Here is a 24,838-nt window from a genome sequence, read left to right on the forward strand (position 1 = left end):
AGAGGCTCTCTTGGCATGGGGCTTACTTAGGACCCAGACCCTCTGAAAGGGTTTAAGCCACACCCCTCCTTCAAAGAGAGGGAGTGAAATACAAAACTGAAATGAATACATCTTGAATTTAATGCCTACGAAGCATCCTGTCACGTCTAGAATTCACCATCCCTCTACTTCGATATTTATGTACATACATGTTCGAGTATAGGCAGAGATGTGTTTAACCTGTTTGATATTACAGGTGAGGGTCTGACCTCGCCTCTGGGGATACACCTCATGGTCAAGGGATCCTCTGAGCTCACAGGTGTCCGCACACCTGCCAGGTATGCCGGGCCTGTGCCGCAGACTTGGGACTTTCTCTTTGAGGAAAAGGGGACTTAGGGAGAATGTTGGGGTGACCGGAAGAGCTCTATACCCATTTCCTCTCCTCTCAGGGCAGTGAATTCTCCGCCCTGCTTGCTCCCCTGGACTGAGAATGCCCTTTGTGTGTCCTCCAGCGCTGAGCAGGGCTGCACTTCCCTATCTGGTGAGGGAAAGAGGTCTCCGCACAGCCGGAAGCCAGAGTGACTAGATGCTCGCACTATTTATAAACAGGCATTGACTGCCTGCCGGCCATATGCCTGGCGGGTGCTACTTCTGAGGTGCTCAGAGGCTGGCAGGGGAGACAGCTGCAGCACCCCAAGGAAAGCTCCAGAGCGGGCGGGCGTACGAAGTGTCCCAGAGCCTGGAGAACGTGAGAATGATTCCGGCCGAAAGTGGGGAGACCACACAGGGGAGGTGACTGCCGCTGGGGCTCAAGGATGACGGCGTGTCCCTGGGCTCGGGCCTGAGTGAGAGTGGACTGTGGGCCAGGGGCTGAGGCCGGAGAGGTGGACTGTGACCTCAGGGCGGGTGGGGGGGGGGGCCCTGCATGTCGCTCCAGCAACTGGGAGGGGATCGTCTGTGCACAGGAGCTACAGACGGAGCCAACAAGGGAACAGTGTTTGGTGACCAGGCTGCAGAGTGGAGGCTGGAAGGGAGGGGAGGGTGAAGGGAGGGTCACCTCCACTGACCACTTGGCAGCAACATCATGGCGACCTGTCGGCCACAGCTATGAGTGGTCACACCGCTGTGCATCCTTCCACCGAGCCCTTGGGCTCCCTTTCTTTGTACCTTTCTGCCTGTAAAATAGAGATCTTCCCACAGAAGCTCTAGCTGGGTTTGGACCTAGACCCAGAGCCAGCTGGAACCCAGCCCCCCCAGAACTTGCTACCCAAGGCGTGGTCCAGGAGTCAGCAGTATCAGTATCCCCAGAGAGCTTGTTAGAAACGTAGAACCTCGGGCCTGCCCCACACCCACCGCATCGGATTTCTCTGGCTCACCGGAGCCATGTGACTTCCCGAGGGGTTTCTGGGCCAACAGTGGCCACTGCCTGGGGGCAATGTGACCTCGAGGACGGACCCTCCCACTCCCAAGCTCAGGCCACGCAGGGCAGGGCAGGGGCCAAACCCCGCATTCTCTCCAGGTGCTAAGCAAGGCTGCAGCTTAGGTTTTCCAATACTCCAGGCAGGAGGCCAGCCGGAAAAAGGGGGCTCGGTCACTCCCAGGCACACGGCGTCAGGCGCCCAGTCAAGACACACAACACCCTGGGAATGCAGGTGAGCTCATGCCGCCATAGAGCAGCAGGACTTCGTGCTGTAACAAGTTATGTGCGTTTCACCGGGGAGGCGGCCTGTACAGGTGGAGTCATGCGCCCGTACCTGTCAGCGCTCACATTATCCACGATTATCTGGATTTTCTTTCCATTTGGCCCCAGAGGAGGAGCCGCCACACAACGAGTTTAGCAGAGTGAAGTCACTGACTTCGCACTGGATAGAACAGTATCCGCGGATGCAAAGAATAAGCAGTCGAGTGTGTGTGTGCACGGGGGCTTGTGCGTGTGTGCAAGGGGGCGGGGCTGCCGACACAGGACGCACCTTGTTGCAGAGGAACACTGCTTTTCTGCAGGTCACAGCACGAGAGAAGCTTCTCACCACTTTTAGGGCCTTGGGCACTTGAAAATAAGAAAAAGGAAAAGTTTTGAATTACAATTTATGGTTGAGCCTGCCCGTCTGGGAGGAGCAGGCTGCAGAGGCTGGGAGAAATTGGAGCCCAGCGTCCCTGTGAATGAGAGAGACGACTCTCCCGCAGACCGTGAGGTGGCCCCTCTTGGCCAGCCGCTCCCAGCTCTAGCTGCGGATTGGACGCTCCTGGGGGAGTGTTTCAAAAATGCTGATGGCCGGGCCACACCACAGACCAAGCTCTGAGTTACAGCTTCGCCGGGCGATTTTCATGTGGCGACAGGATTGAGAACCACTGGCTGAGGCCAAGGTCCCCAGAGCGGGAGGAGAGGGGACAGGCTCCTTGTTTTTGACCCGTGACCTTCCCCTCTGCCAGGGGCGATGGCACATGCCTCCGTGGGAACAGGAGGGGAGATTTTGAACACCTAGGTCTTTGAGAGTTTTATCCACCCATAGAGGGACCCAAATAGGTCGGGTGGGTGGGTCTGACAGATTCCCCTGCAGGGATGTGATATCAAGTCGGCCGCCGTCCACACCCCTCCTGACCTCTGAGCACTTCCGATTTCCATCTAGAGAGCATTTCCCAAAGGACTCGGACATCCATGATCTTTTAACCCGTGTATTAGTTTTCTATTCATGATGCAGCAAATCACCACAAATGTCGTGGTCTGACCCAACACCAACCCATCTTACAGTTCTGTGGGTGAGAAGTCCAACACGGCCATCTCGGGCTAAACTCAAGGTGTTGCAGGGTGGCGCTCCTTCTGGAAGCTCCAGGGGAGAAGGCTTGGAGGCCTCAGTTCTTCCTTCCGCCCGCCACACCCCTGAAAAGGAGAGGGCTGTTTTGTTATGAATGGAGCCCTCACCCAGGGCTCAGAAAATTCTACCTTCCCGTCACTTCCCAGGAGAACGTAGGTCCCTCCCTCCGTCTTCATCCGTAGGTCCGAAGATGCCCAATTCAATCGTTAGGCTATCCTAGCAAAACGAAAACAAGCAATTACTCTCTTTCCTGCTTTTGCTCGTGTATTTTTGGATTTTAAGATCAAATAATAGCGTGCCAAGCCAAATCTTTGGATGTGTGTTGGAATGGTCTGAGCCCTGTTGGCTGCTACTACGGGCCAACTGGAGCCAACGGACAGGAAGAAGCCCACACATGGAGGGGTTCCGGCTCTTCCGGAGGCCGTCACCGCCATCACTGGTGTTGGGGGGAGGTTTTCTGGCTGGTCTCTGTTTACCTCTGAGGCGGTGGGTAGGGGTAGGATCGCCATCATCTGCAGAGAGTTTGAAATACAAGAACAAGACTTGCTTCTTTCCTCAGAACCTTGGAAGTTTATTTACAAAGCCCTCCAGTTCCTGGGTCAAAGGCACTCACCGCAAGACCTAAGGTGTCCTCAAAACGATCCAGGCTCCAGTCAACATTTATAACCCGGGGCTTTGGCGCAAGTGGCTTCACGAGTCTGCCTGAGCTCCACTTAACTTCTGGACGTTGATCATCGGTGGGAGACCTTTTGCCCGCTGGCCCCTCTCTCTTTATTATACTGCGCAATGGGGAATACACTTGACTTTCAAAGGCTCAACTTGTGCCATTCAAAGGAAAAATGCCCACCTCATTTTTAAGCCCTATCTTGCTCCTCGTCAGTCTGAATAAACATTACTCAACAGCCCAAGTTACTTAAGCATCAATCATTTCCACTTCAAGGAGAAGGTAAAGGGAACAAAGATGTGACAGCACAAAAAAGATTGAAATTTAACCACCGCTGGGTGCTTTCCAAGCTTGTTCGGATTAGTTCTTCAAAAAGAAGGCCCAGAGAACGGGCTACCTCGAGTTCACTGAAATTCTCTTTCAAGGTTTACGCGTGGGTTCACATCCCGGAAGCCCCAGGCAGGTGGCACACTCGACCAGGGTGTATTTGTGCTCTCTCTCCTCCGGAGAAATTGCCACACGCCTTTGACATCCCTTTGTCCTTTGCCGTGCCCTCCCTTGGATGCATCTCTGACGTGCCTTCCACGGCCTCTCCCTCCAACACGTGACCCAGTCCATGAGTTTCTATGTCTCTTTCTCCTTCCCCTCTACCCATCCACTCGCTCAGACGTCGTTGACTAATGCCCACGTTTAGCTCTGGGACGCAGAAGTCCGACCAGTAGTGCCCAATGGTACGGGATTGCTGACGTCACAACCTTTACACAATCCAGGAAGTGGGCCCGGGGATCCATATGCTTTAACAAGCTCTCCATGTGATCCTTCCACCCGATGAAGCTGGGGATCCTCTTTGACTGAGGGGGAGTGTGGCTGTGAAGTCAGAAAAACCCTGGCTGGCTTCTGTGCTCTGCCCTTGACCGGTGGCATGATTTCTTTTTTAACAGCTTTCTTGAGATATAATATGCATATCATGTAATTAATTTGCCCGTATACTTTGTACCTACAATTCATTGGATTTCAGTATATTCACAGAGTTGTGCAGTCACCATAACAATCAATCTGAGAACATTTTTCTTACCCCAAGTACAAAAAAACAAACCTGTGTCCATTAGCAGTCATTCTCCATTTCCTGACCCTTAACCCCCAACCCCTAACAGCCGCTAATCTGCCTTCTGTCTCTATGGATTTGTCTGTGCTAGGTATTTCCTATCGGAGGGCCATTCGTGTCTGGGTTCTTTCACTTAGCATAACGTTTTCAAGGTTTATCTGTGCTGTAGTGTGTCGGGACCTCATTGTTTTTCATGGCCGAGTAATATTCCATCGTGTGGACATACTATCTTTTATTTATCCATTTATTTGTTGATGGGCATTTGGGTGGTTTCCAGTTTTTTGGCTGTTATGAATAAGGGTGCTGAAGACATCTGTGCACCACGTTTTTGCATGGACGCGTGCTTACATATCTCTTGGCTACGCACCTGGGAGTAGACTCGCTGGGTCGTGTGGTAACTCTCCACATACACCATTCGGAGAAACTGCCAGATTGTGGCAGACCCCCGCTCACATTCCCAGCAATCATGCAGTTTCTCTACGTCTCTCCCAGTACACGTTTTGTCCATCTTTTTTTTTTTTAATCGTTAGTAAAACCATCCTACTGGGTGTGAAGAGTCCTCTCACTGGCTTCGATTCGCCTGTCTCTAAAGGACAATGACACTGAGCATCTTCTCAGGCACTTGTTGGCCATTTGTGTGTCTTCTTTGCAATAGCTGCGTGATCTGGAAAGGTAGGTAATCCCGAGGTTTGGTTTCCTTGCCGGCAAAACAGGCACAGTCACAAGGTGACTAAATGAGGTCACGGAGATGGGGTCCATGACATACATATTAATCTAGCTAGGCTGACCCGTGCTTCCCAGAATTCCCTTCCCTGTACAGCCCTAGGTTCAGACTGACCGCAGGAGACCTCTGTGGGAAATCTGGAAGGCATAAGCGGTGCGTGGCCATTTTATCCTCTTCAAGGTCGGTACGGGGCACTTTGTTGGCCTGGGACAGCTTCTTCAGTGCCCCCTGGATCTCCTCCTTCGCTGTCTCTGTGTCCTGCCTAGGTGCCTGTGACTTCTGTGGCTCAGGGCACAGTTCCTGTGGTAGGTCACTCATGCTGTCAAAGTTGCATGGGGGACAGGTTTGGGGACCCCTGCTGTCCTGCACTTCACGTCAGCTTTCCTCCCTCACTGCCGGCCTGGCGTTCTAATCAGCGTCAGACTCAACACTAGAGGCAACAGCCTTCCAGGAAATTTTCCACCAGCTTCCAGGATTGTGTAAGGCCCATTTCCTATAATGAACCCCCACTTCTCTATCCCTCAGAGGACATCTATTTTCTGAGCGAATCCTGTGAGCTACAATCACCAAGAGCACTTATGGTGCCCCTACCCCCCCTAGGAAGCAGGGGCCAGGACTCATGAAATGCAGTCTTCCCAGAGAGACTAAATGTGTCACCTGGAGTGTTTCCAGCACTGGTTACCTCAGGTCTCCCCAGCACTGGTTACCTCAGGTCCTCCCCAGAGAGGAACACCACCTGTCTTTCCTGTGTTGGTTTGTTATTACTGCTATAAGCACTTACTACAAACTAAACGGCTTAAATCAACACAAATTTATTATCTTACAGTTCTAGAGGTCAGAAGTCCAGAGTGGGTCTCATCGGGTTAAAATTATGGAGTCCTCAGGGCCACGTTCTTTCTAGAGGCTCTCGGGGAGAATCTGTTTCCTTGCCTTTTTTAGCTTCTAGAGGCCACCCACATTCTATGTTTCATGGTGTTCTTCTCCATCTAAAAAGCAGTAGCATCTCCAAACTCTCACAATGACCTTCTTGCTTCCCCCTTGTAAGGACTTTTGTGATTATATTACGCCAACCTGTATAATCCAGGATAATCTGCCCATCTCAAGATCCTTGACCACATCTGCAATGTATTCATAGGTTCTGAGGATTAGGCCCAGCAGATATTTGGGGGCTATTATCCTGCTGACCACACCCCCAGATTTACATTCCTCACTTCTAAGCTGTTCAGTGCCCCGGGGGAGACTGACCCATAGGGATCGCATCTAGTCGCTCCCTTGTCCTCTCGCTTCTGGTGGGATCAATGAATGGAGGCATCAGCAAAGATCAGAAAACAGAGATCCCCCAGTTTTTCCCCATGGTGGGCTGTGGATGGGTGCATCCCTCTCCCAAAGCACATGGCACCTGCTAGTCCCTTCCCCCCTCCACGCAGCTGCAAACTCCACTCAGCCTGTTCCTCTCTCTCTCTCTTCTGCCCCCAGGCTTAGGAATGGTGACAGCGCCCCTGCCTGCCTCGCCCCAAAGTCCTGCACCATTTCTTGTTGGTGTCCTTTAACTCTGCACACACCTCTTGAGAAAGTTCCTGTCAGTCATAAATACAACTGTTAAAATTATAAAACTCTTAGAACATAACATAAGGGTAGGTCTTCATGACCTTGGATGTATCAATAGATTCTTAGATATGATCCCCCCCCCCACAAAAAAAGCACAATCAACAAAAGAAAAGAATTGATAAATTGGATTTCATCAAAATTAAAAACTTTGGTCCATATCAAAGAACACTCGCAGGAAAGTGAAAAGACAATTCAGGGAGCCGGAGACAGCGTGTGCAAATCAGATATCTGATAAGAGCCTAAAATCCAGAATATACCAAGAGCTGTTAGAATGCAATAATAAAAAGACAAAGGACCCAATTAATAAATGGGCAAAAGATCTGAGTAGGCGTATCTCCAAAGAAACTACCCAAATGGCCAGCAGGCACGTGAAATGATGCTTCACATCTTGACCGCCTCCTTCGATGTGAATCAAAACACGGTGTGATACCACATCACACACACTAGGATGGCTGTCCCAGAAACAAAAGAAAAATGCCAAGTATGGGTGAGGATGGAGAGAGAGTGGACCCCTCATCCCTTGCTGGTGGGGACGTCAAATGGAAGAGCCACTGTGCAGAACGCTTTAGTGGTTCCTGAAAAAATTAAACACAGATTTGCCATATGACCCAGCAATTCTATTCGTAGGTCTATGCCGAGAAGAATGAAAAACATGCAAATAAAACTTGTATGAATGTTCGCCGGTAGCATTATCCACAGTAACCAAAAGGTAGAAGCAACTCAAATGTCCCCCCATGGATAAATGGACGGATACAATGAGGTATATCTATACAAGGGATATTATTCGGCACTAAAAAGGCATGAAGTCTGGATACATGCTGTAGCATAGATGAATCCCTGGAAAAGGACACTAAGTAGAAGAAACCAGACAGAAGCCGCCATATGTTATCGTATGACTCCACCTAAATAAATGTCCAGAATAGGCAAATCCGTAAGACAGAAAACAGATCAGTGGTTTTCAGGGGCTGGGGCAGAGATGAAAATGAGAATGATTGCTTAATGGATACATGGTTCCCTTTTGGGGGGATGAAGATGTTCTGGAACTAGATAGTGGTGATGGTTGCACAACTCTGTGAACGTACTAAGTACCAATGAATCATAGCTTTAAAATCGTTTAAATGGTAGTTTTATGGTATGTGTGCAAAAATTCCTTTTAAAATTACTTTAAATGCACCATCGATTCCTGCCAGGACTAAGTCCCCAGACTCCGGAGACCCCACCAAGGTGACATCACTTCTACGGCTGGACCTTATACTAACTCAGCGGGTCCTACCCATTATGGGAGCAACTGCTGTTTACTTCTGGGAGATCCTTCCTGTAAAAGCACATCTTCTGCTGGAAATGTAAATAAATCCCCTGCAGAGGAGGGTCAGTTCATCTCGGCAGCCTCTGCTGACCAGAGCATGGCATGGAGACCAGAGCAGCTGGTTCGAGCACAGATTGCAGAAACTTCCTAACGTTGGGAACATATTTGAGGCCACCCTGGGCACTTCTGACACGTCCGCTGGGGAGATGAGGACAGCCTGTTCTGTATTCTCTTTTGGGGTCAGGGGTGAGTAACCAAATGATCTCACGCTCTTCCAGATAATCTGCCCGGAGGAAAGACTGTTTTGCTAGAGACGTGGCCTGGGAAGAAGGTTAGAGGGCCGCCACCGGCCCAGAGGCCAGCTTAATGGAAGCTCTTGTCTTCTACGTCATGTGGGATTCCTTAGCCAGTCAGCCTTCCCTTCCCTCCTTCTCTACCCCTCAAGGACACCAGGCTCTTCCTGCCTGGTTATTCAGGTGGGGGCTCTAGCCTGGCATGGCTCCTTGGGCAACGTCTTCTCAGTCACCTCTCTCTCCTGATTCATATACTCAGAATCTCCAGAAATATGCTCTCTCCTCCAAGGCTCAAGTTAGGCCAATCTTTCTCAGTTCATAACATCACCCCCTGCCCTTCACCCCATCCTGGCCCCCATTTTTCTCCCTCACTGTCATTTCTGACCTTAGTCAACTGTATCTCTCTTTCCTTGTGTCCTGGGTAGGAGGCCAACCCCTCTGTTCATTACCCATGGATCCTTTCAACCAGTTCCACCATGGGAGCAGAAAACACCTGCTTTTAGATGCTCTCACAGTCGATAATGCCGGTATATTGCAAAAGAGCTGAGGCACAGAGCCTAGGGAGTGGGCGGCGGGGAGCTGTTCATTGTCGGGGACTGTTTATCACAATGTGACACACAGTTCAAGGTTTCTGCCAGCCGGGCTACTTCCCAGTGTGCTGGAGGGAGGTACACTTCACCGACTACAGAGACCTCCAATTTGTGGGGGGTTAAGATCAAAACAACATCAGAGAGAAACTGGCTGACCCATGTGAATCCAAACTGATCGCAGCTAAAATAGATAGAGAAGAGGGGGTTGCAGAAAAGGGAGTAGTGTCTGATGTTCCATCCCCCCAAAATAGGCAACCTCCTGGGCTCTGATCTTGGCTTTTTCTCTGCATTATCTCTCTTGGAGCTCACCATGCAGACGTTTCTACGCTAAATTTCTACCTGATGCCTGCAAATCCTCTATTCGGGCGCATAACATGTTTCAAATGTAGCATATCCCTGATTGAATTCACTCATCCATCCATCCATCCATCCATTGTGCTTTGTTCATCTCCATCATTTCCAGACTTCTCTGCATCCTGACCTCCCCATCCTTTCCATTTCCTACCTCCAGCAGACCACACTCCCCAGCTGCCAGCCAATGCCAGCGCATCTCTGCGTCCCGGTTCCCCCAGCTCCAGTCTACCTTACACCCAAAGGCCACGGCCTTTCCACGGCCTTTCCGAAGTCCACACCCTTTCCCTGCCACAAGCCTTCATTCAGTTCATTACCATGAGAAGTCCATTTCATTCATTCTGCATCTGGTATTTCTTAAATATTGATTACTTTTGGGCATCGTGTTAGGAGCTAGGATTAGAACAGTGAACGGGACTCTGGGAGCTCATGATCCAGGAGGGGAGACAGATATGAAGCTGTACTACAGGGTGAAGAGTATTAGGGAGGGAGGGAGAGGCTATGCTGGGGCCACAAATAAGGACACTGACCCCAGACTCCGCAGGTCAGGATAGACCCCAGTACTTGCAGGACTTAGTCCAGTTTCCTCGGTGAGCATGCAAGGTTGTCTACACCTGGCCTGGGTTCCCTTTCCTAACCTCTAGACTCCTCATGTGTTCCATGAAGCATCCGCAAAGAACTCCTGCCTCTTTCCAAGCAGGCCAAGCTTCCTATTTCCAAACATTTTTGTTGTTGTTCATTTTTCTTTCTCCCTGGATTATCCTTACTCTTCACCTCTACATATCAAGTCCCTACCGAGTCTTCCAGAGCCATAGAAACACCACCTGCTCCCTGAAGCCTTCCCTGGTTTCTGGATTCACACATATTCTCTCTCTCTCTTTCCTGCCCTTACCAATTTCTTTGTGGTATAGTGGAGTGCTCTGTATACTCCTTTGTGCCATTGAACTCAGGCCAGGACCATATTTTGTTCACTTTTGAGAGCCCCAAAGGACCTACCTACCATCATCCCCCTCGCTAAGGTGAAGGTCAAGACAAATTAAAGAAGCAGCCCAATAGGATTTCTGTCCCAGCTGCACTGAAATACGGACGGGCCACACATGATCCATCTGTACTGTTCTGTGTGCTCTGCTTGCTTGGGTAGAAACCCTCTGCCAAATCATCTGCTCCAGCACTGGTCCGGGAAAAAGTCAGGGGCAACATGCATCCGTGTGTCCGGGGGCCTCTGCCTGCGCTTTGCAGGTCCCTTTCCTGACCGGGACTAACAGCAGATACTTCTAAGTCTGTCTCTTGACCATCCGCGATCTCCAATGTGCTCACGCTGAGACAGAAAGCTCTAGTAAACATAAGCCCACCTATCTCTCTCACACTTTTGGTGAAGGAGGGCTTGCTTTTATTCTGGGCTCAATGCTCTCTGTCATCCTTTTTAACTGGACCTTCTCTGCTTCTCGACGCACTGGCAAACCTTCCCTCCTAACCCAGTTGGAATAGAACTAGCCAACTGCCCAGTCCCCGGGACCTTCCTTCCCTCTTGCACGTGGGCCCCCCACCTTGGCTTTGCTTAGGAGAAATTTGAAAAGGCTACTTTCCTCCATCCCCTTTAATTATATTTGCTGATTTTGATCAGCACTTTTATTTTGCATTAAGCATTCTGCCTTGAATTCGGACTTTTTGGGGGAGGGGAGCGAGCTGGAATGAGGACTGTTGGTGATGGCCATATTTCACCATGCGTCATGGCCATGGGTTAAACATGCAGTTCATCAAGCTGGGCCTGGGGGAGGGGGCGGGGGGAGGGGGAGAAGGACATGAAATACCGTAGAGTCACAGTGCAAAATATTTTTCAAGGAGACATCAAAGCCTTTTTCCATGGTGCCTTGCCTTGACCCCATTTCACACTGGCAAAACACAAACTCAAGTTAAAATAAAAATACCAGGCCGGCTCCATTTAGCCAGTTGGGCTGTTGGGCTAAGTGACCGATTTTATTAAAGTCACCAAATGCAAACATTCCAAGATTTATTTTCCTTGCTTATAATTTTTCTGCCTTTCCACCGGTGGGCTGTTTATTTCTAATAATTTGGCGGGGAAAAAAAAACATGCGCTCATACCATTGGAGGTCTCATATGCCAAGCTGCAAACCAGAGCACATTTTATTATGGAATAAAACCCTTGGAAAACAGGCTCCAGGGGGGCCTGCTGACGGCAAGTTTACAAGCATAGTACAATCGATGCCATTATAATTAGTTCCCCCCAAAAGTCTTATTTTTTAGGGCAGAGTTCTGAATCTTTCTCTTTGCACATGAATACTCCGGACTAGAGCAAAAACATTAAAGAGAGTGAGTCATAGACCAGCTTTGGGCTTTAAAGACTAACGCAGATCCTATAAATCTAACCCACATTCTTTTACTGGGAATGACTGACTTTTATGAAAACCGAGGATTGTAAATCAGAAACCTAAATAGCTTACTTTGCAGCAGATAAACACAGATTTATGTAGTGGCTGAGTCCGAGCTTAACCCTTTCGTGGCGCCACAGCTGACCTGGGGTACACGGGTAGAGGCAGTTGCTTACGCCTCGCACTGGTATTTCTTCCTAAAAGCTGGAGTATGGGGACGGGATGTCTCATCCGTCTGTCTCCAAAAGCTACAGGTGGGTACCACAAAGGGCACATCTTTCTGGGGCCAGGTGTGGTTTTGCCTCACCCATGTCAGCTGGGTGTGCCCAGAGGCACCAGGAGTTGGTCTCTGGTTATCCCAAAGGACGGTCCCCAACTCGATGTGGCCCATGCACCCAGAAGCTAACCTAGAAGCGTATCTGTGTGGGTGCTTGTTTGCCAGACTATCCCGGCCTGGGCTTCGGATCGCTTCACATGTGACCTCTGGCAAGGCACCAACCCTCCCTGAACCTCAACTCTGGCATCCACAAAATGGTGTAGCCGGCCTGTTGCAAAGATTAAGCAGAATAATTATACAAAGTGCTTCGATGGATGCTGACTCATGACAAGCACTCAATGCCCGTTACCCGGTTTTGTTGCCATTATAACCAGAACCACCGGTTAAGTAGGTGGACAAGGCTTCGCAGACTGTAGTGGGCACCGGAGTCACTTGGCAATCTAATTGAAGCCCAGATTCCGATTCAGCGCGCCGGAGATGCCGCATTTCTCAGGAGCACGCGGGTGTGGCCAGTGCGTCTAAGGCCTGGACCCCGCTCTGGGTGGTGTAGGGGCAGAATTCGGAATTCACCAGCCGTGCCTACACGTTTCTCATTCAATTCTCATTACAGCGCGTTGCCATGCGGGCAGAGCAAGCTTTGTTCCAGAGGTTGAGGTTACCATTACCGCCCACAACAACGTGATCCTTGGCGGAGAGGCAGGTCCCGCCCTGAGCTGGCGCAGCGCAGGTCCGGGGTGGGGGGCGCTGGTGGCTGGCCCGGTTCCCGCGTCCGCCCCGCCCCTCCAGGCCCCGGGTCCCCGCAGGCACCGTGCGCGTTGGTTCCCCCCCCCCCCCCCCGACCCCCTCCCTCCCCCGCGCTTCCGTGTTTAAGCTGGACTCGCCCGACTCAAACTTTAAAGGGAAAGAGGGCCTGCCGATCCGGGGAGGGAGGAAGAGAGCATCTATCATTTTTATGTGGCGTTTCAAAGGAGGAGGCTCCTGGGCGGCCTGGGGACAAAGGCTGGCGGCGGGGTTAATGGAGAACCCCGGATTTAATCATTAACGCTTAATACTAAAGCAGCCCCAGGAGGGCGACCCAAGTGGGGGCGGAGGGTGCCCGGGATGCCCTGGCTCAGCGTTTGGGCGGGGGAGGGGGTGGCTTCCGCGGCTCTCACGGTGTGGATGGGGCGTCCTGCTGACGCCAAGGGTGGGCACCTGCGGCCTATTGAGGTTTCAATCGTTTGCGACTCTAAGGCGAGTGGGGGGCACCTAGGTGGCCCTTCCACCGGCCCGTGCAGCCCTGGGAAGGTGGAGGCATTAGCCCACTTTTTAGGCCACACTTGAGATGCGGTGTGTAAGCAGCCCAAAACCACAGACGCTGGCCGCTCTGAAAGGCCAGGGGCAGCAGGGAGACCCCAACCTTGGGCAGCCCCGCCCCCCCGCCCCGCTATGCCCCGCCCCGCTATGCCCCATCCCGCCCCGCTCTTTCCAGCCCCTCCCCCCACCCCCGCTGGCCCTCAGCACAGGGCTTCAGCTCTGCTTTCTGCTGCTCCCGCACACCCCCATCCTCCCACCCACCCCCTGTCCACCTGCCTCCTGCTGCGCACCCTCAGTGGCCCCTGCTCTGCACCCTGACCCACCGCATTGCAGCCTTTTACCTAGAGCTGGCGGTGGGCTGCCTCCTTCTGTGTTTTCCCCAAGTGCCCGTGAGAAGGCCCCGTCCTTTCTAGTTCTGCAAACCTTTGGAGCAAACCAAAGGAGCAGCCTTTGACTCCTCTTGGGCCCTTCCTATGCCCTCTTCCTACCACGGGGCGCGGCCCTCGGGCTCAGGGCCCTTGCACCCACATGGCCGATGCCTAGAAGTTAATACGCACCCTCGCTGGTTCACTGTGTTTCCACATCTTGTAACCTTTCTTTTTTTTTTTTTCTTTTTAACGTTTAAGTTCAGCACCCTAAGTGGTGTGCAACTGGGCAACTGGGCGAATTATCTATCGCAAACTGAGCAACCTGTGAATCCAGCAGTCAGATAATGCTGAATTCACAAAACAGAATTTTCTGGGCTCCTGGGAGCCCCTCCCCTCCCTTGCCAGTCACTATCTCCCTCCCCAAAGGGCGACCACCCACTCTCCTCTTAACAGCATAGGTTAGATCTGCCTGTTTTTCACATCATTCATACAAATGGAATCCCCCGGGGCCCAGCTTCTTTCCTGAAGCTTTCTGTTTGTGAAATTCATCCGCATTACTGTGTTTATATGTAGGTTGATCATTCTCGTTGCTGACGAGTATTCATCGTATTGATTTTTACGGTGATAAAATATGTACATGTATAAAATATGGTGAGAGAGTATGCATAGTACATGGGTACTGGTACCGGCTTTCCACTGACCTCTGTTGATACTTTAAAAAAAAAATTACTAACGGGGCGCCTGGGTGGCTCAGTCGGTTGAGCGTCCGACTTCGGCTCAGGTCACGATCTCGCGGTCACGATCTCGCGGTCCGTGAGTTCGAGCCCTGCGTCGCCTCTGGGCTGATGGCTCAGAGCCTGGAGCCTGCTTCCGATTCTGTGTCTCCCTCTCTCTCTCTGCCCCTCCCCCGTTCATGCTCTGTCTCTCTCTGTCTCAAAAATAAATAAACGTTTAAAAAAAAAAGTTAAAAAAATTACTAAGGGATAAAATAATAGACTTAAAAATGGAAACAACAGCACTTGGTGGAAGGCAGATGTGGCAAAAATAGTGACTGTGGTGCATGAATTGTGAAGAGCTGGCATTTCTGACCTACTGATTCAGAGTGAGGGAGTTTCTCATCGTGCACCCATGTTCAGGTTTGAGCCCATTTTAAACCTTGTCAAACGAGAGCTTGATAAAACCTGACAATGGGGGGCGCCTGGGTGGCTCAGCCGGTTGAGCGTCTGACTTCAGCTCAGGTCATGATCTCGTGGTTCCTGGGTTTGAGCCCCGTCAGGCTTTGCACCGGCAGAGTGCAGCCTGCTTCAGCGTCTCTGTCTCCCTCTGCTCTGCCCCCCACCCTCTCAAACATTAAAAAAAATTCTATAAAAAAATAAAACCTAACAATGATTTTCAGCTGTCTTGTAGGCCAGGTACCATGTTAATGCCCCGCACTCAGAGCTCCTTCGTATGTCTTAGAAGGACACAGGGGCCCCCGGAGTACAGGTGTGTAGGCTCTGGGACCTCTGTCATAGCCCCTCTGCAGCAGAAGGGGGCTGAGCCTGCCCCCAAGGCTCCCAGGACACACAGCTGACCTTTCCCACCTCCCTGTGGGAAAGTTCCGCAGGAGGAGATAAGATCAGTGTGGTTAGGGCTTTTCAGAGGGCCTCCTGCCTGGGGAGCAGGATTGAGGGAAACAGTTCAGATCTGGCTTAAGCCAAGTGCCCCCAGGGCGTCTCTCTCCATCTGGAGTTCCCGTCAATCTGTTCTAGTTTCCCTGCTGACGGGGTACCCTACTGAGAATAGCACTGGGCCAGGACCCCCCAGGGGGTTGGAAGCAAGGCCGCCCCAGGAGAAACCTGAGCCCCTGCCTTGGGCTCAATTAGGTATGGATTTCCACCTTTCTCTCCCAAGAGAGGAAAAGTCACTTGCAGACCGACCTGACCTGCAGATCCTAAACGGGAGGTGATACTGACTTGTTTACCTTCAGATAATGCTTTAAGAGTCCTGGTGACTCATTAATCTTGGAGACCCGATCACCCAGTGGTTGATGGTTCAACACTTAGGAGACTGAGAAGAAAGGCCCCTGTTCTCTCCCTACAGACCCAAATCGGAATCCCAGCTCTCCTGTCCTTTCTGCTGCGGGACCTTTTGCTAGTCCCTTAACCCCTCCCAACCTTAATTTCCTGGTCTGCAATGTGGATAGTAATACACTCATCACAGGGCGGTGGTGAGAATTACACGCACCAGTGCCAGCCAGGCATTTAGCAGAGAAATCCAGTAAGCCAGTAAGCCGTGTGGGTCTCCATCCGGGGAAAAGGGGATGGGGGAAATGTCTGTGAAGCCTGTGGCTTTTTTTTTTTTAATTGAGGTACAACTGACATACAACATTACATTAGTTTCAGGGGTTGAACGTAACGATTCGATATTTCTATATATTGTGAAACGATCACAATAAATCCAGTTAATATCCATCACCACACATAAAGAGTTGTTTTTTTTCTTGAGCTGAAAACATTCAAGATTTACTCTATTAGCAACTTTCAAATATGCAATGCTGTATTTTTTTTAATGTTTATTTATTTTGAGAGAGAGAGAACAGATGGGTGCATGTGAGAATGGAGGAGGGACACAGAGAGATGGAAAGAGAGAATCCCCGCTCCCCGACGTGGGGCTCCGTTTCATGAACCCATGAGACATGACCTGAGCTGAAGTCAAGAGTTGGACGCTGAACCCACTGAGCCACCTAGGTGCCCCAATACTGTATTATTAACTATAGTCACCATGCTGTATATCACATCCTCATGATTTACTAGTTTTGAAACTGGCCCCTTTCACCCATTTCACCCATTTAACCCTTTTCACCCATTTCCTCCACCCCCAACCCCCACCTCTGGAAATCACCAATCTATTCCCTTTTTCTATGAGCTTATATATTTTTTTAACTTTGGTTTTTAGATTCCACATAAACTGAGATCATTCATATATGTCTTTACCTTATTTCAGGTAGCATAATGCCCCCAGGTTTCATCCGTGTCTTTGCAAATGGCAAAATTTTCACTCTTTTTTATGGTTGAATACTATTTGTGTGTGTGTGCGTGTGTGTGTATGTGTGTGTGTATCACATCTCCTTTATCCATTCACCCATCAACGGACACTTAGATTGTTTCATATATATCTTGGCTCTTGTAAATAATGCTGCGATAAACATAGGAGTGCATATATCTTTTTGAATTAGTGTTTTCATTTTCTTTGGGTCAATACCCAGAAGTGGAATTTCTGGATTCTATGGTAGCCCTCTGTTTAATTTTTTGAGGGACCTTCACTCTATTGTCCATAGTTGTACCAATTTACATTCCCACCGACAGTGCACAAGGGCTCCCTTTTCTCCTCATCCTTGCCAGCACTTGTTATTTCTTGTCTTTTTGATATTAGCCATTCTAACAGGTGTGTGGCAATATCCCATTGTGGTTTTGATTTGCATTTCCCTGATGATGAGTGATGCTGAGCATCTTTTCATGTGTCTCTTGGCCATCTGGATGTCTTCTTTGGAAAAGAAACCAGTTGCTTTATTTTTCACCCCAGTTCTGGGCCTTTCTTCACTCAGATTCAGTTTTCCCTTTGAACAGACGAGAGGAATGAAAGAGGTATAGCTCCGCCTGTCATGCCAAGGGTGACTGCTAGGTTTGGGAGCTCAGGCTCTCCCCACAGCAGGATCCTCTATGGGCTTATTTCTTTCCAATGCAGTGTCTCCCAGAGAAGCTGGGGTGCTTCCAAAGGGCTGCCTTGGCATCCTCAGCAAAGGCCCCGAAGCAAGAATGTAGCAAAGGCTTGCTGAAGGATAGAGCCTCTGCTACTAAGGAAACCCTACTCTCTACTCACTAAGGGCCTCCGGTTGTACTCTTTGACTTGTGAACAAACATTAGGTAACACTTCAAATGTTTTTTTTTTTAATTACACCTGTGTTGATGCATGTTGATGGCAGCATTATTCCTAAGAACCAAGAAGTGGAAGGCCTCCCAAGTGTCTACTGACAGATGAAAGGACAAACGACCAGGGGTGTAGCCCTACAATGGGGTATTATCCAGCCTTCAAAAGGAATGTTCTTTCTTTTTAATGTTGTAATGTTGATTTATTGTTTTTGACGGAGAGACGGAGCACAAGCAGGGGAGGGGGCAGAGAGAGAGGGAGACACAGAATCCGAAGTAGGCTCCAGGCTCCGAGCTGTCAGCACAGAGCCCGATGCGGGACTCAAGCCCATGAACCATGAGATCACGACCTGAGCCCAAATCTCATGCTTAACCGATGGGGCCACCCAGGCGCCCCAGGAACGAAGTTCTGACACATGCACATGACACGCTGTTAAAACTTGAAAGCATTATGCTAAGTCACAAAAAGACAAATACTATGTAATTCCATTAGTATGGAATAGTAGTCAGATTCAGTAGGCAGAAATAGAATGGCGGTTACCAGGGGCGGGATAGGGGGAGTTGTTTTCGTTTTAAAACTGGAAGTTCACATCCTGGAAACCTCCCCCAGCCCGGGGATTGGTCACCCAGGCAAAATTGCTTTAGCCTATTCTAACCTGGTTATTTCCCGCCTCCCCCTAATTAACAAGTATGTTATTGAGGAGAGGTTGTGCTAAGCACACATTCTACACGATTTCCCTTGATTTCTCCAAACGATCCTAGGAGGTATTACTATTATGGAAACCAACATACTTTACTGTTCCTGTGCTAATTAATACTGGGGCAAAACATGTTTTCTGGGGGTTGTGCTAAGATAAAACTGGACTATGCTAAATTAGCTGCATGTTCCAGAAAATACTTGCTGCTGGCAGCAGGCTACAGACTGATTTTCTAATCCAGACCACAGGCTTGCTCATGGATACTGTCTTCAAGTTTATTTATTTTTGAGAGAGAGAGAGAGAGAGAGCAAGTGGGGGAAGGGCAGGGAGAGAGAAAGAGAGGGAGAGAATCCCAAGCAGGCCCCGCACTGCCAGCACAGAGCTTGATGCGGGGCTTGAACTCACAAACTGTGAGATCATGACCTGAGCCGAAGTCGGATGCTTAACTCACTGAACCACCTAGGTGCCCCATGGATACTCACTCCAAGACCCTCACCTCACTGTGCTCCCCAGTCAAGAACTATTATGTCATCAATCCTGCCCAGTCCCAACCAGTCTTTCCAGAACTGCCTTAAAATCACCCTGGACTTCAAACCCTGTCACTCTATTCTCCCGGCTTCCCCTTCCGGAGACGTTACTAGGATTGTCAAGATGGTGTGCTCCGTGATAAAGTCTCCTGATGTTTGTTCTGAGAAATTCGACAGCTGGCATTATTTTTCCTGTTGTAGAGATGACCCATCAGATGCTCAGAGAGATGAACTTTCCCTTCTTTTTTTTTTCTTAATTTTTTTAATGTTTATTTATTTTTGAGAGAGGGAGAGAGACAGAGCGTGAGTGGGGGAGGGACAGAGAGAGAGGGAGACAGAATCGGAAGCAGGCTCCGGGCTCTGAGCTGTCAGCTCAGAGCCCGATGCGGGGCTCAAACTCACGAACTGCGAGTAAAGCCAGTTGGGGATATCTTCAGATAACGCCAGTGGCTCCCTAGTGCACCAGAACATAATTCTCGTTCCTTCCTTGGGCGTCGGAAGCTGTCCTCGGCCAATCCTCTTTGTAGCAGGATCTCCCTCCCCTTCCCTTCACCTCTAACACCCCCCCTCCCCTCCACTGACACCAGCCACTAGCCCTTCTCCTGGGAGCCAGCCTGCTCCCACCTGAAATGCCCACCAGCCTCCCTCAGCCCGCCTGACTGCAACACACTTGACCCCTTCCGCCACCCAGAACCATCCTATTTTCTAGCTCCCATTCATTCCAGCCGGTTGCTCTGCATTCCCCTTTTCGTATGCTCAGGGCTGATTTTCCCAAGAAAGCCAGAGTTTCCAGAGGCTTCTTATCTCTGACCACCTTTGTCTCATCCACATCCCAGTGCCCCAGGAGTGGTTCACTGGGGAGCCATGAACCTCGGTCAGTCCCTTCTGAGCCTCGGTCTCAACTGTGAGGCGAGGATGATAATATCACCTCACGAATCCGTTGTGAGACTCTGCCAGGTGGTATGTGTGAAAATACTTTCAAAAATTTTTAAAATGTTTTTCATTTCTTTTGAGAGAGAGGGAGAGAGGCCGACAGAATCACAAACAGGCTCCACACTGTTAGCGCAGAGCCCGACACGAGGCTCGATCTCACAAACCGTGAGCTCATGTATGACCTGAGCCAAAATCAAGAGTCGGATGCTTGCCCGACTGAGCCACCCCGGCCCCCCAAATACTTTCAAGTTTGACGAACGTTTTGATGAGGTTTCTCTCTCACAGCAAAACCCCGCAAGGATGGGACAACCCTACACCTTGTCTACACTCACCAACTCCTCAGAGAAAACTCTGATCCCTCCGGGTAGGGCTCTCTCGAACTCCTGTGTGGCCAGCCCCGGTGTGAGGTAGTGGGGGGAAAGCTAGGTCTATGACGTGTCGTCTAAGAGGGGCTGGGAGATGGCGAGCACCTGGCTATCACCTGGGGCCTTGTCGTTATTTTTATTCTGTGTTTTTGATGGCTTGACAGCCTGCGGCCTTGCTGACCCAGGAGGGACTCCCTCCCAGGGCTCCCCAATTCCTAGAGATGGCAACACCTGGCCCCGGAGTATGTGTTTCATAGGCAACACATTTCAAAGTCCACACTCCCAAGCACCTCCTTTATTGAGCTCGACCAGGCCACCTTCCCCCGCCCTCATCACCCAGGCCCCCTACCTTACATCCAGCACAGCCCCTGCAACCCAGAGCCCGCTGAAATGACTCCAACCAGCCAGTCCTAATCTGCTTACCTCTCGTCACCTGTTCATTTGCACGGAAACCACAGGAAAGGCTCAAGCCCCAGAGCCACTCACACCTTTCGTGACACTGCCGGGCTCAGCGGGACTGGACTGAGGCCGAGTGGGGTCTTCAGGGAAGACCTTTCCTGCAAAAGCAAGCACTCCGGGGGCTCTGGAAGCTGGCTTCCTTCCTGCCCAAGTGCACCAAGGCCAAAACTGACGAACACTGTTCAACTCTGCACCCACCTGATGAGCACCGAGCACGGCTTTGGGCCCAGCACCCGATTCGGTCCCTCCCTCAGGGGATCGCCAGTCAAAGGGAAGCCTTTTCTTCCTTCTTTCCCTCCCTCCCTCTCCCTTCCCTTCTCTACCTTTCTTCTTCCCTCCCTCTCTCCCTCTCTTCTTCCCTTCCTTCCTGCCTGCCTGCCTTCTTTCTCTCCTCCTTCCCTCCCTTTCTTTCTTTCTTTCTTTCTTTCTTTCTTTCTTTCTTTCTCTTTTTAGTCATTCTAATAGGTGTATATGGCCTCGTAACTTAAGATTAGGGTGCTGGGGGCACCTGGGTGGTTCAGTCAGTTAAGCATCTCTTGATTTCAGCTCAGGTCATGACTTCACGGTTTCACGAGTTGGAGCCCCGCATTGAGCTCTGTGCTGACATCATGGAGCCTGCTTGGGGTTCTCTCTATCCCTCTCTGTCTGCCCCCCCACCCTGCTTACACTCTCTCTATGTCTCTCTCAAAAACGAATAAACTTTAAAAAAAAGATCGGGGTGCTATATTAGTTCACTGGGGTGGCCATAACAAAATACCACAGACTGAGTGGTTTAAACACCAGATTTATTTTCTCATAGTCCTGGAGGCTGGGAGTCTGAAATCAGGGCGTCAAGAAGTGTATTTCTTCTTGGCTTGTAAATGGCCACGTTCTCACTGTATCTTCATACAAGGGATTCTCCGCACGTGCACATTTCTGGTATCACTCCAGGTGTCCAAGTCTCTTCTCTTTAGGACACGGTCATGTTGGAGTAAGGCCCACCCTAAATACCTTATTTTAATGCAATCACTTCGTTTCTCCAAATACGTTACATTCTGAAGTACTGAGCGTTAGGGCTTCAACATGGGGATTTGAGGGGGCGCAACTCAGCCCGTAACAAGCGGCCTAGAGCCATCTCAGCCCAAGCACGCAGGATGGGAACACTGGTGAGCAAGGGGCCTTTACGTGGGACAGGTAGAGAAAGTTCCCAGAGCCCGTGGGGCTCACAGTGGGATCCACCACCTTGGGACCAAACGCCGGAAGCCTCCTTCCATTGAGAGTGTGGGAAAAAGCACAGGCTGTAGAATCAGACCCCAGCTCTGGCCCCAACTCTGCTGTCTCCTGCCCACACTGACCCACTCCTGGCCTTGAGTGGGTCCCCTCCTCTTAGGCCCACTTTCCGCATCTGTAACAGAAGGGAGACGCGGCCTGGTAGCGAGCCGTTAAGAGGATAACTCCCGCGTAGCCGCTGAGCTGCGGGGGAACTACAGTTTCCTTTATTATTATTTTTCGGATTCATTTTTGCTTCTCTTTAGCTGAGCTGTAGGGAAACTTTTGGCATTTTCCCTACCTCCCGGGGTCTGTGCTAAGGTCCGAGCGCTTAGGAAATGTCAGCGGTTGGATTTAAAGATTTGGTAAAATTGGCCTACTGGGGACTCACGATGTCCCCGTACATTTGCACATGCTCAGAAAACAGTCAAGTGCTCTAGAAAGTTTAGCCACTGGGGGGGCGCCTGGCTGGCTCAGTTAAGCATCTGACTCTTGATCTCAGCTTAGGTCGTGATCTCATGTTGCTGGGATCGAGCCCCGCATCGGGCTCCACGCTGAGCATGGAACCTGCTTAAGATTCTCTCTCTCCCTCTCTTCCCGCCCCCAGTAAATAAGTAAACTTTAAGAAAAGAAAAAAAAGAAAGTTAGCCACTGGGATTATTTGCCACACGTCTAAGATGTCTCCACCTCCCTGCCTCTTTCGGTGGCCTACTTAAATAAATTCCCTTCTCTGCCCGCGTTTCTCAAGGAAGTACGCGTATGCTTTGTAAAAATGCACGAGATCCACTGGGAGGGGGGGAAGGAGGGTGAAGGAGGGGGGGAGTTGCGTAGGCCAGGGGAGAGAGGATGGGCCGAACAATAAGCAGGTGCCGGGATAGAACATGCTGGCCTCTCCCCCGCCTTCTGAGCAGGGACGGGCCACCGCGGAAAGGAGGCCCTTCCTCTGCCCCCCCAGTGTCGCTGCTGCTGTCCAAGCTTGGACGACTGGGCTCCAGCTCCAGGATTCACCAGCACGAACCAGCTGAGGAGACGGCTTCCCCATGATGAGACCGAAGTTTCCGTCTGTTCTCCAAGCCAAATCAGAGCGTGTTTTCTTTTTCAAGGCCTTAGGATCAAGGAACGTGGAATTAAAACCACACTATCGGATTGTCTTTGCTCCCTGACTATGCACAGTCCCTGCCAGGACTGTCTCCTGAGCCCTCGGAGTTATCAGCCCAAAGTGGCAAAATTTGCACGTACGATTCTGCACCCAAGAGCCGCCTGGAGCATTCGGGTCCAGATGCTATTTGAAGAAATGAGGGAGACGCCACTTTCCCCAAAGTTCCTGCGACGGTAGCATCCGTGGCCAAGAGGACCAGGATGGGGCCACCCCACTTCTCCAGGGCCACCTGCCACTTGCTCCTGTAGGGACTCTTAGCTCCAAGAAAAACAGACTGTCACCACCCTCAAGCCCGGCCTGCTCCCTCCTTCGTGGCTCTGCTCACCCCTTCCCCTGATGGCAGGGCACAGGCGCTGTGAGAGAGCAGCGCGCAACCCAGCCTAGAGGGGGAGGCAATCAGGGGAGGCCTCCTGTAGGAGGAGAGTTCTGAGCAGGATAGGAGGTTGGGCAAAGAGAGGGAATCAAAGGCATTGTAGGCAGAGGAGGGGATGAGGGAGGGTTTGGCTTTCTCTGCCTCAAGGAGACCATTCTTCCCTGGATCTTCTTACCCCTCTGTGCAACCCAAATCTCTCTTACTATCCACGGCTCTGGGTAGCAATGTGTTCATCTAGTGTGTGTGTGTGTGTGTGTGTGTGTGTCGGAGAAAGATCTGTAGACCCCTTTCCAGCCTCCGTGCCACCTTCATCAAAGCTGGCTAAGCCGTGTCTGCAGCATACCCCTCGAAGCCTCACACCCCAGCCGGATGGGCTCGCCCCCACATAGCTGTGTTTCTTCAACCGTAACACGGATGATCACGGCCTCTCCCCCTCAGGGTCACGGCCGGCTGGCCACTGGCACTGCCTCCCGCTTACCTGCCCGGCATCCCCACAAAACCTGCACGGCTGTCCTCCAAGAGAGGCTGCGGCAGGTGGTCCCCCAGGAAGCCCACGCCCCTGGGACCAGGCAAGCCAAGTCCACACCCCAGCACCGTACTGCCTGGTCGTGAGACCGCAGGCAAGTCAGTCCTAAAGACCCCGTGGGTAACATCGGGAAAACAGGGCTGGCGAGTGTGAGAATCACAGGGTGCTTTTTCGGAGCCGTGTCTGGCCCGTGGCAGGGAGCAATGACCGTTTCCTTAAAAAGGGTGTGTGATTAGACCAAAGCCACCACCCAAGTGCCAGGAGCAAAGAGTACTCAAGACGGGTCGCCTCCTGAGTCAGAACTCATGGCTGTCCTTGCAGCTTCGCTTGGGGACCTGGGAAGGTAGGGGACGTGACTGGAGCAGAGGAGATGTGAGCTGAGTCTGGAGAAGGGGAGACACGCTCTTTTACCTGAACGACAAGGCTGGGGGCAAAGCCTGTCCATGGGAAGCTTGGGAACTACTGGCCAGAAGCCAGAGTCGTATCGGAGGCGCTGTCGGACGATTCCACGGACCTACTGCACTCGGTGTCGCCGGGGAGATGGGACAAAGGTAGGTGCTGCGTTTGTCATCTAGGCAGGGAGTTGAGGACAGTGTTGGCCACACCCTCTGAGCGCCAGGCAGTGGGGAAGCCCCTGGTTCCCCAGCCCGGGAAACAAGGCTGAGAGAGTGAGGGGAACTGTGGGCTGCCAGCCTGGGAGTCAAGTGGTGTAGACGCAGGTGTGCTCAGACCAGCCTTAGCCCCATGAGGGCTGCTGTTTTCCCCTTTGCTGGGATTTCTGTGGGTAGAGACCCCGGCCGTCTGGACCTGAAGGCCAGAAAAGAGCAAGGAAAACTTCACCGTGAGGCAGGAGGAAAGGGAGCCTCAGGACTCAGGGC

The 24,838-nt window shown here is 51.1% G+C and overlaps 1 long non-coding RNA gene across 1 annotated transcript in view; it reads left to right on the forward strand.

Moving 5' to 3' along the window:
- The first annotated feature begins 8,262 nt into the window (after positions 1–8,262).
- LOC109492734 overlaps positions 8,263–24,838 on the forward strand; it is a 61,297-nt gene continuing 44,721 nt past the window's right edge. The window contains exon 1 of the long non-coding RNA XR_002146702.2: positions 8,263–8,445. This is a non-coding gene — a long non-coding RNA (uncharacterized LOC109492734). The remainder of the gene's footprint in view (positions 8,446–24,838) is intronic.

Source organism: Felis catus, chromosome D2 (genome assembly GCF_018350175.1).
Source record: "Felis catus isolate Fca126 chromosome D2, F.catus_Fca126_mat1.0, whole genome shotgun sequence".
In the NCBI taxonomy this organism is placed as follows: Eukaryota; Metazoa; Chordata; class Mammalia; order Carnivora; family Felidae; genus Felis; species Felis catus.